Source organism: Sitophilus oryzae, unplaced genomic scaffold (genome assembly GCF_002938485.1).
Source record: "Sitophilus oryzae breed Bouriz unplaced genomic scaffold, Soryzae_2.0 scaffold_1576_pilon_pilon, whole genome shotgun sequence".
Classification (NCBI taxonomy): domain Eukaryota; kingdom Metazoa; phylum Arthropoda; class Insecta; order Coleoptera; family Curculionidae; genus Sitophilus; species Sitophilus oryzae.
The window spans coordinates 11,619,624-11,633,683 of NW_022146254.1; positions in this window are offsets into that span (position 1 = coordinate 11,619,624).

Here is a 14,060-nt window from a genome sequence, read left to right on the forward strand (position 1 = left end):
ACCAGTAAGCGGCAAACCTGCTTGCACTGTGTTCGCACACTTAGAGTAAGTCCTATCCATCCCCACTTCCGTATGAACACTTCTCTGCATATCTCCGTTTAACCAGTTAAATGCAATAGATCTTCATTTCGGATCATATTCGGCCAAAATATGCAAAGAATTCGTCACCTAACAAATGTTTGTAGTTTTGCTCACTTTCCATGAGCAGAGGTTATTAAGGAAAAACAGCCTGGCGTTTACTTGCGGACATGCGTGCAGCGGATCTAGGTAGACATGGCAAGAGTGAGGGGTGATTTTTAGTGGGTATTGTCCTCTAGCCAGCTGAAGGAGAGAATGAGTTCCACACAGTGTTGCCAGAATTAATTTCTTTCAATATGAAGGATTTTACAGTCAAATTTTGTCGAATGAAGGGTTGAAGGATTTTTATCCAATAAGACGACATCATGAAGGTTTTTGGCAGTTTTGCACAATAAAAATTGTTAAAATATGTAGCAGAAGTTTTTATTGTTTTTCCTACATCTATTTTTTTCACTTTAACAGTGTTTAATTAAGAGTCTATTTCCATTTGCCACGCCCTTTTCTAATTCGAAGTTCAATAAAACACAAAGTTTACTTAATCTGAATGAGTTGCATAGAGGCCACTAGCTTTTTAATTTTAACAGCCGGGTGGTCGGGGTTCAAAGATATTAATAAAAGGGCGCCACGAGATTATACTCTATGAACTCGGCAATAAAGATGTAACTATTAAGTAGACTTCAACACTAACCTCGAACTGTTGAGTGCAACTATCATGAACTTCAAATATTCTATAACTATTTGTACTTAAGTGACTCTAACTTAACTATGAGACTAGACTGCAAATAATACTACTAAAAATGTTTAAGTAATTTATTAAAATATTAAAGGTTAATATTTATATAAAAAAATGAATGAAAGGTAGATTGAAATATGTTAAGAAATTTCAAATCGTTAAGAATTACTAATTACGTATGCAAAAGGAAAAATGTTTTAAGCTATACTAAAACTAAGACGTCATCCCCCTTAACTAAAACTAAGTATGCTCTAAGGGCGGAATACAAATATCAAACTAAATCTAACTAATATCTAAACGATCTTACTCTACAGTCTTGAAATTACTTGAAACTTCCTCCGGGTGAGCTACGGTGTATAGCTATGGGGTGGCTACAGCAGGGTACAGCAGCTCGGTGTACTGTCACTGGAGCCCACGGATGTTAGCAGACGTACGGATGCCGGCCAGGTGTAGGACTTCAAAAGGTGGACATAAAAAACCCAAAAGGGTTTATGATGTCCAACGGGTAACTCTATACACGGGCAACAGGAACGGATGGAATTCTGGACTGTTCTGTGCTGTACGGTCTGGATCGGTCTTCTTGCTCTTGGAACTATTCGGGGACTTCTTGGGCACGTGGAATCGGAATATCGGTCGGAGAATTTGGCTATTTTAATCCCATTGCGGAAATTGGTCGGTAGTCCATAAAAATCCACAAAATCCAACCACGTCTCTGACCAAATGTGTTTCGGAAGCCTTAATCCTTCTTTACGAAGACCTGCTATTCACCAACAGGTGCATTCGCTTCACGAAACGGCAGCCAGTTCTTCACGACGATATTCTCGGTCGGGGAGTACACAAGAGGTGATGCAAGGATTCGATTTCCTTCACAAAATCAGATTTCTACCGGAAATCTCCCTCCAGGATATAGATAGAGAACTATATATCCTGACTAGTCCAATTCACAAAAAGGCATAAATAAAAAACGATGTTCTAGATTATTTTCACAGCCATCTTCGATATCCGGTCAATGAACGAACTAAACTCACAAATTCCCACAATTAAATGAACGAATTGCACACTGCGATCCACATCAAAAATAACCAATTTAACTACGAAATTTTATCTGATAATTATAAAATTTCAATAACCAAAACAAAGGATAAATAAATCCAAAAACATCTGATTTGATCTGACAGTGACAAGTGACGGACAAAAGTGATGATCAAAGATATAGAGAGATGGACATAAAGCCTACTGCTGGTCGGCCGTTTCCAGTGACAATATTGTTGAGCTTATGGAGTGTAGAGGTAGTTGAGCTGTAGCTTGGATAATATCGCGGTGTATATTCGGTTGCATAATGGTAAAATACTAAATAAAATAATATTTAACAATAAAATTATAGTAAACATGATGCAAAAATAATAGTTACTTGCGATAATTTATGAGCTAGCACACAGAGGTCGTTGCGAGGAAATTTGACTGTTACAACTAGTCCGAAAAAGTAGCAAAATAAGTGTTCGGCAGTTTTGCATTAAGATCTGTTTCTAAGGAGCTTAACTTGTCAGTGGCTAGAACTGTTTATTATGATCTTTTTGAGTCGCACCTCAGGTATGCCCTTCCATTCTGGAGTACCTGTTGTGCGACTCAATTTGAGCACATTTTCAAGCTCCAGAAGAGAGCTGTTCGATATTCACTGGGACTAAACAACAGAACTCATTGCCAGGACTTTTTTAAAAAATTAAAAATATTAACTCTTCCTTCCTTATTTATATTTGAATCCGTTTGCCTAATACGTAAGCATGTATCAGCTTCTCAAGAAAGGCCATCTCACACTTATCCACTTAGAACTTAGTCACTCGATTTTTTTCGAAAATAAAGGCATAGTTTAAAATTCCGTTACAATACGGAAATAGATTGAAATTTTGTGATTACAGTGATATATAATTAATATGGTTTTGTAACAAATTGCCCGCTATTTTATGGCAAACGCTGAAGCCCTGCAAACCTTAATCAAGCCTTAGTCAAAGAACGTGTGTTTGGAATTTTGGGTATGGCTTAACACGACAGGATCGGGCTAAACCTTAGGCAGATTTCTGAAATATAATATATATTTCCTTCGGCCACACACCCGCTTTACCCGACCTCTGAAAACGACCCGAACAGTACAGCGTAATAGACTCTTAGACCACATGTTCAGTAACACTGAATCTATCAGCCTGTTTCATTCACCCGGATAAGTAAGAACTCGAATAAGAAATTACGTAAAGAATAATTTCCCTCGTGGTACCGCTCCCGGCGCAAACATTAAAATTCTATTTTGACTATTGCCTGAATAGGTGAAATTTTTGCCCGAAAAACCGGACAGCCATTGTCCATCGGAGTCGTTTATCACCGATCGGATGAATCAGAACGATCGAGTACAATGCCGTCAGCTAATAGTTAATATCCTGTCGATTTTATTGCCATTTATTGGAAATATTTATTATTTATTTGACAAAATGGGAGACGGACGACGAACGGCCGGTAAAACGATTAATTCGATCGAATATTTAGCGAGAGTATTTTTTTTGTTATTTGGAAAACGAAAATTTTTCGAGTTGAAACTGGATTTGATGCTTCCGTTTAAACGATTTATTGGAATTTTACACTCGATTGGTAATTTATTAGATGAAAACAAAGAGTTTGAAATAAAAGAACTAATAAAAAACATTATTTTTTTTTAATTATACAGGGTGTTTACATACGCCATCTATCGTGGGGAGATTCCTCATGTAAAAATAAGGTTTATTTGTCATAGCAACATAGGTCCGATTCTGCTTTGTTTCATAGCTACAGGGTGTTTAAGCCTTAATAATATTTCGTTAATAGTTATTTTTTATATGGGTTATCACTGGAATATTTTTCAAAAAAAAACATGTCCTCCACTGACATTATTTCTTTGGATATCAAAATGCCAATTAAAAGATATTTAGGTGAAGCCGTTTAATGCCAATTAAAAGATCTCTTGATATTTTGTCGAATTCGGCCTCCTTTATGAGATAAACGCAATTTTATTAATCACAATAATTGTGATTAATAAAATTTTATTAATTATTAATAAAATAAAAATAAAAATAATAAATTATGTATTTTACCTAATTTATTATTAAATATTATTATTATTACTCTTAGTTATTATCACTATCAGTCCAACCTACAGCAATTTCAAATAAAAAAATAATGGTATTTAAGATAATTACAAAAACCTAGTTTTAAAAAGTTTTAACATCCTGTAACTATAAAACTATATATTTCCATATATTTTAATACGAACTTTATTAATATTTCTTGATGAGGAATGAATAAGATTATTTAAAACTTTATTTATTACTTATTTAAAACTTTTTCAAGTTAACGATATTAAATTTTTTTAAAGGTTGCTATTAGACTTATTTATTTTTTCATACCAATGTAAGCAAACCATTTTCTCTTAAACAAACTCACACATGGAAAACTTCGTTTTTTCCTATTCTTGTTCGCTAGTTCGTAAAACACACACTCGAGCGACTCGAGCACTCGAATACTCGGATCTCGCGTTCCTTCTGTCGCGTCGCCTGTGGAAATCCGATGCCGGCAAATTCCAATTAAATCGAAACTGAAGAGCGTACTGGAACTATGATGATATTGCTAAGGGAGAAAATTCAAGCACTGGCGCCATCCGGAAGTTTTGTATCTAGAGATGAGTCGCTATTTAATTATCAGTTCATAGTAACTTTTATTGATGTAGATTTACATCAGCCTCTATGAATGTCAGAGTTTTGTCAGTTATATTCAGTACTAAATATTTTTCTATCATTGTTCGTTCCGTATTTTTTATTGTATTGACACTATACGCAGTGGCGTAGCGTGGGTTATGGGCGCCCGGGGCGGGGAGCCGCTATGAGAGAGATTTGCCGCCCCTATAGAATCCGTCCGCCGCCGCGCCGCCTTAGTAACAATTTTTTTTCGCCCAGCAGGCACTTGGAGGGCCGCCGCCCGGGGCGGTCCGCCCCCGCCGCCACCGCCTTGCTACGCCACTGACTATACGTAAGCTGCCGTTCCGTATCAGTTCCATACTTTTTATTGTACAATTTATATCATTACGAAAGTTTTATTTTAAAAATTTGTATCTTTTGAAAAACGTAATAGATTTAATTAAGAAGTTAAAAAAATAAATAAATATCAGCAAAATTTTTAACAGCTGGTACAAATGTATGAACTTGACAACGCTGTTTCCGATACGCTTCAGTCCGTCCATAAAAAATGTATGGAAGGAAAGAACATGGAACGGATGGGAAACGGAACGGATAGTGTGCATTGTCCTATTCATTTACATGACATAATATTTTATGTAAACGGAAGGGATCTAATAGGGAAGATACAGTGAGAATTAACCTTTAATCCGCCACAGAGGTATTAGACATTTAAAAAAATCTTGAGCGTGAAGAATTATGAATCGCATCATATTTAAGAGTTTTTTTCAAAATATTATTGACAGTTGCAGCATTTGCCCATCTCTATCTCAATCCGTACTTGTTCTACATGGCAAATGGAGGGGTCCGGGGTACGAGAGGAGCCGGAAAATGCCATTGCCTCCTTCTAGGTGCCCCACAAAGCCGAATCCGATCTACTTTCCAGCGGGTCGCTTTATGTTACCACCGTGTGCAGCCAGGAATAGAGGGATAGAGACGCGCTTTTGATGTCCGGGAATGCTGGCAGGATTTCTGGATACGACGAGGACAGGGAAATGAGGGTGGGGGGTGTTGATGTGAGTCGAAAAATGCGAAGAAAATGACGCGGTTTTGAGGGCGTATGGTCAGGAAAAGGTTTCGGAAAATGTGTAGCAAAAGGGATTGTTTTCCGCATTCTTTGAAGGGTCCGGTTTACCGGATTTCTTAATAAATGGTGGAATCTATAAAATGAGGATACAGGGTGGTCCGAACTGTATTCCGGAAACTTCGGCAGCATATTCTGCAGATAAAAATAATTAAAAAAGTTTGTATAAATATATGTTCTAAAATGCTTAGTTCCGGAAATACAGGGTGTAGAAGTTTCATTTTTATTTCGATTTTTTGATGTCGAATTTGATGTCAATATGACTCCCACTTGTAGAGGGCGCTACCTACGTATTTTTAACTGGTTTGAAGAATAATAACTTTTTGTGCGTACCTGTATAATACTACTGAGTAAAAAATATACTTTTACGACGTGGCGTTTTTTTACGTGAAAAAAATCTCTTGTAATCGAAATTATCAATACCTTTCATCGTTGACATAAATGAAACATGTTGACTAAATAGTTATTAGACTGAAATCATAAATTTCAAATGTTTTTGTGTCAAAATATTATATTATTATGATTAATTTAAAAAAATAAAAATTTATTAAATTTATCATTTCAGCCAAATAACTATCTACTCAAGAAGTTTATTTTTTTGTCAATAATGACATGTATTTACTGTTTTCATTTTAAATATCTTGAGAACGGCTGCTCGTAGCGATTTTTACAAAGAGACATTTTTTACGTAAAAAGTCAAAAGAAATTTATATTTTTTCACTCAGTAGTTTTATACCGGTACGGACGAAAAGATATTACTAGATTCTGACCAAGTTTATACATATTGCATGAAACCAATTATAAAATAAATCAGGAAATAATTAAAAAAAATTAATTGAATATTCCAAAAATGTCAAGAAAAAGTGAATGAAAACTAACATCAAAATGGTTACCTTAACGTTCCTTCCGTTTTTTTAATTATTTAGATTTTAATTTTAGTATTTCCTGTAATTCCATTGTAATTTATGTCCTGACACAATGGTGTTCCAGATTTATGCTCTCTGCATAAAATGCTGAAATTCGTCAAGAGAAAACTAAAAAGTGCTTAAAAATGGCTCTTACTTCAGTGTTTTCTTATTCAATGCAATTTCGGCCATGATTTTTGGCGATTTATATCATTCCCCGTTAGCTGATTACTAAAATTAGATATCCTAATCCTAAGCTAAACAAATTATTGATTTGTAGTTATTTAACTGTGAAAAACTTTACCTGCAAGATTGGACCCCAAGAACTGATACTGTCTTTTAAGTTTTCAAATTCGTTAGTTTTTAAATACTTGCTTGTATTAAATAAAAACAATCTCTTAAAATTTTTATTTCTTTCAGGACTATTCACAACTGAATGTAATGTTCATGTAACCAAACATGGTGATCCTGATATTGAGGTCTCTCTCGATTAATCTCAGTCTCAATCTTCCTTAAGTATTACGGTCCTGTTATCTCAATATAACATTACAAAGATAACTCTCTAGGTACGGAATATTTTGAAGAGTTATACACAATAACTTTACCGCTCTAGCAAAACGATATATCCTTCTCAATGAACACCTCAGCAGATTGAAGCTAAGAAACAACGGGAAACGCAGATTCTGTGGGAAAAATGGGGAAACACCAGAATACCTCATCACTGATTGCGCAGAGACGACAACCATTCGCGTCATATACTTTGGGACAAATGATATTGGAGATGGAGAACTAACCTATGTAAAACCGTCTCAGATACTAGCTGTTGTCAAAGCCCCGACTGCATGATGAGTTATAACTCAAGAAAGGGGGATACAATAGATCTATAAGTTGGCGGTAATTAACTTTTCCCCTCCTATACAATCCACAATCGTGTCTTTTTCTTTTCAACTATAAATAATTATGCTCACACAGGTGTATAAACATAGTAATCTGCAGTGATTCCATTTGTGGGTTCATATTTAATAAGTAATATTAATAGTCTATCTGATTCAACAAAAGAACTATCTATTTCCAATCCGTATGTCCCTTCTTTGGCCTCTTTCACCCTCTATTCTATTAAATATTTATTTCCAATCATAACCATCATCAAACGGTGGGGCATCCGTGACAAATGTGCTTATGGGAGGGCAATAAATCCATATAGTAATTCCCTAAATCCCACCAAAACTCCCATTTTAATGGTTCGCATAAAGCCAGTTTCTCAAAATAAGGGAAAACAGGGATTTGGTGGGCTAATCTCTAGAGAATTAGGATGCGTATTTTACTTTGCACTGTCTCATAATGTCAGTCTCATTTGATTGTAATTGTTATTGGTAATAATACTTTTATTATGAAAATATTATTTAATAAAAAAATAAGACAACCAAAGATTACTGTATTTTATAATTAAATTAAGAAAAAAAATTTAATTACTTAATCCAAGAATAACTAAAGTAAAGAATATTATCTCTTCCAAGTATTACACAGCACGAGACTTTTCTACGAACCACCAATTCATAATGCATCAAATGCCACCGTCGCAGTACCCACAAGAAGATATTTTTTCCTCTCACCTAAGCGGATTTGGTTCGATTACAAAAACAAGGGAGCGACCGCAGTACCGCTTTAAGCGGTTTAATTTTTACGCCAGATTGGCTTGACGTGTACGTCAAAGGTATTGGAGAAGTTAAAATTAGGGACCCATTGTGGGTTTGACGCTGTATTATGGCCGTCTTAAGTAGTACTGCCGAATGCTTTGAATTTTGACTGTATTGTAATGACCACGAGCATATAGATGGTACTTCCTTAAAAATCAAATTTTAGTTTTTGAAGATGCTTTAATATATTTATACCCTGCTGGCAAGCGAAACCTTGGGTCGGCATTTACATGTATAGGAGTGAATCGCTATGGCAATCTAGTAATTCGGAGAGAGCAAAATTACATAACCACTTAATCTAACGCTAGATTTCATGCGCTTGGGAAAATACTTGCCTTCTGTCTTTATTCAGTACATCTTATTTTGCTAAGCGTGTTAACCCTACTCTTCGTACACACGAAAATCGACACCCAAGGCCAGAAATGCCAGCCTTAGTATACAGGGTGTGGCGCACCTCATTCGCCTCGGTTGGTTATACGAAAACGGAAAGATGTAGAAACAAAATATTTTATGGGTATATGTAGGACAGCAATGTGCATAATTTAAAATTATTTTGAAATGTACAGGGTATGTCAGAACTAAGTCCCATACCAAACCTATATTTTTTCTTATGGAACACCCGATATTTTATTTCATTTTTGGATTCTTGTGCCCAAAATAAGGCATTTATTGTAAGGGTGAAATATGTCTAAAATCTTTGGTTTTTGAGATATTTAAAGATATTTAAATATGCATGCTACAATAGAATAGATTACTAACACCCTGTACATTTCTTTTCAGAAATAATTCTTGTGCTGAGTTTAAAGGTAGAGAAATAAAATTTGCTGAAAAATGTTATTGTTAAGTTTATACAGGGGTATCAAAAATTGCTGATCTATTTTAAGGATTTATTTTATGTAAAAACTTCGTTATTTCATATATATATATATATATATATATATATATATATATATATATATATATATATATATATATATATATATATATATAATATATATACCCTGTATTTTTCAAAATAAATCGAAGCAGATTTAAATGCTCTTTCAAACTATACTAGGGTTTCCTATACCTATCTAGCTTAGATTTTGAATAAAGAGTATTTTTTCAATAAAATGGCAATCAAGAGGGCTATTGTCGTCATTGCAAGTTTTTCCACAATTGATCTGTAAAAATTTTAGTGAAACAAGCCTCAAAAATCTATTACTTATACCAAGAGATTTAATATCAAGATTCTTGCAATGTATAATGGAGTTTTCACAAAATCTAAAGAAAATCATTTATGCCGTTATTTCTGTCAAATAACATTTTATATCTGTCCTACCATATTTCTAAACCGAAAATCTGACTGTAAACAGAAAACTCATCCGAAAACTCAAATTATAATCACCGCACAGCCACAACTTCAAAACGAAAATAAAACCACCCCCGGAAAAAACCTAAAATAGTGACTCTCCAGATCAACAAACAAAACTACCCGACCGCTGGCAGTTTTTTTTTGCAACCCTCCATCCCGCTTTTTTTCCTTTCCTTTCAATTAGCAATAAAAACCGACAACGGGCCGTCAGTGGACGCTGGCCGTTCTAAAAAATTAAAACCGGTAAAATGGCCGGAGCCAGGATTGCGGACGTGGAACCGTCGAAACGAGGCAGCTTCGATTCCGGCTAAATTCGCGATTTTATGTTTTTAATACGGTCGGGCGACGTGTTTTGGTAAAATGCGTGCGGGTCGTGTAGGCATTTGAACGTAATAGAGTGTGGGTCGAGGTGAAATGGGTGCTGCTAGGCTTAGATTGCGAGTTAGAGGGTCTTATTTTATCTGGTATAAAGAGAACTGATTTTACTGGGGCTAGTATTACTCATATGTAGAGTAACGGTATGAACACTATTAAATACGAAAGGTACGGTAGTTATAATGTAGTAGTGTACGGTAATATGAATACTTTTCCTGCAACACAATTGAAAATTTAAGTTAACCTGTCATCATGCCAGACATTGTAGAAAACGTTGCATGTTTAGTGCTATAAATGTTATAAGAAAAACTTGATTTTTAACCTCGGTCACTTGCAGAACATCTATTAAGATGATACAGGCCAAGGACAGTTACCAAGGATATATGGCAGATTTAAGAATAATATATACAGGGTCGCTTTTATGTACGGAAACGGTCGATTATTAGGTAAAATATAGGAGGTACCGCAAAAAGTTATAGGACTTTTAAATATCTATTAGCGAGTAATAAATTTTAGTATACAGGGTCGTTCATAAAGTCGTGGCACATCAAAGTTTCATTTTTTTAAATAGAACCCCCTGTATATTATTACATATTTCAATTCTTCCTCCAATTCTAAGCAAAAATCGAAATACACACAAAGTATTTCAAACCAACCGTTTCTGAGTTATTGACTTTTGAAAATATCACTTAAACAATTCGATTTAATTAATTTTGATGTGTTTGGTTTGATTTAACGATGCCATTCTACCGAAACTGTGATACTGTTATAATGGGCTTTTAAATTCCTATTAGCTACTAGTAAATACAGGATCGGTCATAAAGTTGTGTCACATCAAACTTTATTTTTTTAAATGAAACCCCCTGTATATTATGGCATATTTCAATTCTTCCTTCAATTTTAAGCAATAATCGTAATACACAACGTACATAAATTAAAGAATGGAAATGTTAAACAAAAATTTTGTAATTTCCAGACTTGATATACGTAGGTCGAGACATAGGTACTCTCATTTTATACACCTATAAATACTAACTTGAGAACGAACTAATGTCAAATATTATTAAGTATCACAGTTTCGGCAGAATGGCATCGTTAAATTAAACTGAATATATCGAAATTAATTAAATCAAATTTGAAGCAAGCATGTTTGTCCAGTAGGCCGCTGGTTTTAATTTTAGCGGTACGATCTGTGATTGGTACAGCTACCGCTAGATGGAGAGATCGTCTAGCACTATCCATAGTAGTACGTTTTGTACTCAAATGCTATTCTCTGCTTTTCGTTTTGTCAGATTGAGGGTTACAGCAAAGTCGGCCTGACGATGGTGATAAATCTCCGAAACCGGTCGTCGAATGGCTGTTCCCTTCAGTCTGATGAACTTAATGCAGAGAATAAGCATATATGTAGGGTTTTTTGGCCTCTTTTTCCGCTTCTTGTATTTTGTTTGTTTACATATACCCTACCAAAACTTTCAGCTCGGATATGGAATGGATATGGAATGGAAACGGAAAGTATAGTGAGAATCAACCTTAACACTGCCAAAACCCAACCTTCAAAAATCTTCTTTCTTTTTATCTCTGCTGCTATCATTCCTCTACTATTCTTGGTATCTATGGTTCGAATCAAGCGTATACAAATAATATTCGAGTATTATTGAGTATCGAGGTTTCGAATGTGGATTTTTTGACCCAATAAATAAAAGCTATGCAGGAAAATGTTTAGCAAATATCGATATCTGACGATGGCTATTTATTACTGGTAGTTTTTCCAACGAGAGTTTTAAAAGCAAAATTATTAGGTCACATACCGCAAAAAATCAAGATAATAAGAGAAGCTACAAAAGCATAGAGGGGATAAGATAGAAGATTCGATTAATCCAGGTGATCTACAGAATTAAATCCTTAAAATGGCATATAAGAAATGCACCAACTTAAAATGGGTGTAAGACGTTAGAAAACAACTTGGAACAAAATGCTCCAAACAGTAAAATAACAAAAAACACATAATGAACTGTAGAATGTAGAAATAGTATGATGTAGATATGTAGGTTGAGTATCGTATCGTGATAAGATATATTTCACAATGACTATCTTCAGAAGATCAAGGGAACCAAAAGAAAATTAACAAATACTTTCAAAATATTAATCTTACTAGAATATATTGGACATTAGTCTTAAAAGAACTCATAATATTTACCACGTGTCGAGCAATTCCTTAAGCCAGGTTGTTCAAAACACACCGGCGTTTCCGAAAAACAAAATAAAAATAAAATACCTACGCCAGGAAGCTCAAATCACAACATCCACTAGACGGGAATTCGACACCCCATCTAGTCGAACCACTCGACCGTCTGTCTGTCTGATGACCCAATTTGTAGGCGCGTCAAAAATTAAAATAACGATGAAAAATTATCTCTTTTGGGTCCCTACTTCTCTTTCTGACATCGATCTATCTCTCTCTCTCCCTTACTAGCCTCAGAGCTGCTGTTTTAAAATGAAATAGCCAAAATAATAGTAGGTCGAAATACAAACCACGAATATTTGCCACGAACCATAATCAGACCATAAGAACCATAAACTTACATTTCCATACATTCGTTTAAATAAAAACAGTGTGTATACTATGTGCGTATATTTAAGTGAAACTTCTTATACTAACAGCTATTAAATTGAAAGATTTGAAGGATACATATTTTTTTATGAATCCTTTTTATAAAATTTAAAAAAAACAGAGTTAATATAAAATCGTATACTATTCTAGCTTTACAATTTTATATATTTTTTTTAATTTTTATTAAAAAACGATAATTGTATCACCAGGCCGGATAGCCCTGGCAGCTCATATCTCTGACTACTACTAACCAACAATTTGTTTTGTCTCTTTGTGTGGTCTATGGACTGTTTTTGATTAAAAGTTTTGTTTATTATTCATTAGTTATAGTGATTTGCTGTAATTTTATTAAATTATACGAATACTAGCGTGTACCAGCGTCTTCGTTCGCGTCGAATTAATCATTTGTATTGGTGATGATAAAGCAAAGCAAGAATTTCCATTAACATACACACTGGAGAAAATGTTGTCACATTTATGTCAGCATGAGAAAAAACAATATGGCGATATTATTATATAACTTGGTAATATTTGAGGGGTAGTTTCATCTCGTTTGAATTTGACTGGAAATTAAAATTTTTAGCATGTCCCAACTCTATTATATTCATATATGTTACCGGGCAAACACGATTTTAGGATAAACTTGTTTTTCTTAGGACGAACATTAACCGGGATCGAAAAACTATATAGTTCTCACAAAATTCGGTAACGTGTTCCCTATGCTTTCGGAGGTTCGGGTTCGATCTTGTTAGAAACTCTTGTTTTGGTAAAATCTTTCCTTAATTTCCATTTACAATAGGTATGGAATTTTGAAATATCACCAGAATAACCCCGAATATGGTTAATAGATTTTAAATTAGATTAGCCAAACATTACCTACCAAATTATATGCTTTTCGTAATAAGAAAATACAATAAAACTGTGTAATTTCCCAATATAGGTAGATATTGGACAGCGGCATCGCTAATTAAAAACGAGAGACAGTAATAAAAATTGTTAAAACATAATTGAATCATTCCAAACGCGTATATACCTATATAGTTTACCACCAGTGTATAAGAAATAATGCATATTAAAATGGAGTCCCCCTAACCTCCAACCAATATCATCAAATAATGTAGGATTATTGCTAAACTTACCTTGAAATTTTGGGATCAAATCGTCATCTCCCATGCCTGAAGAAGGTCCTCCATTTTCACATATCACAAGCACAAACGATAACAAAAAAACTTTATAATTTTATAAACTACCTAGTCGGCGCGTCTAGTAACTAACCTAAAAGTAAGAAGAGGCTTTATTTTATAGTAGGTGATATTACACTTGAATAAAGAAATTATTACATGTACACAAAGAATTTCTATACTTAATGCAATAATTTGCTAATTTACAAATAAGTATAAGTAGTACTAGAAACAAGATTTTATCGCGAATTGTCTGGAGTGTAGTTATAATTTTAATTTCAATACTAGGA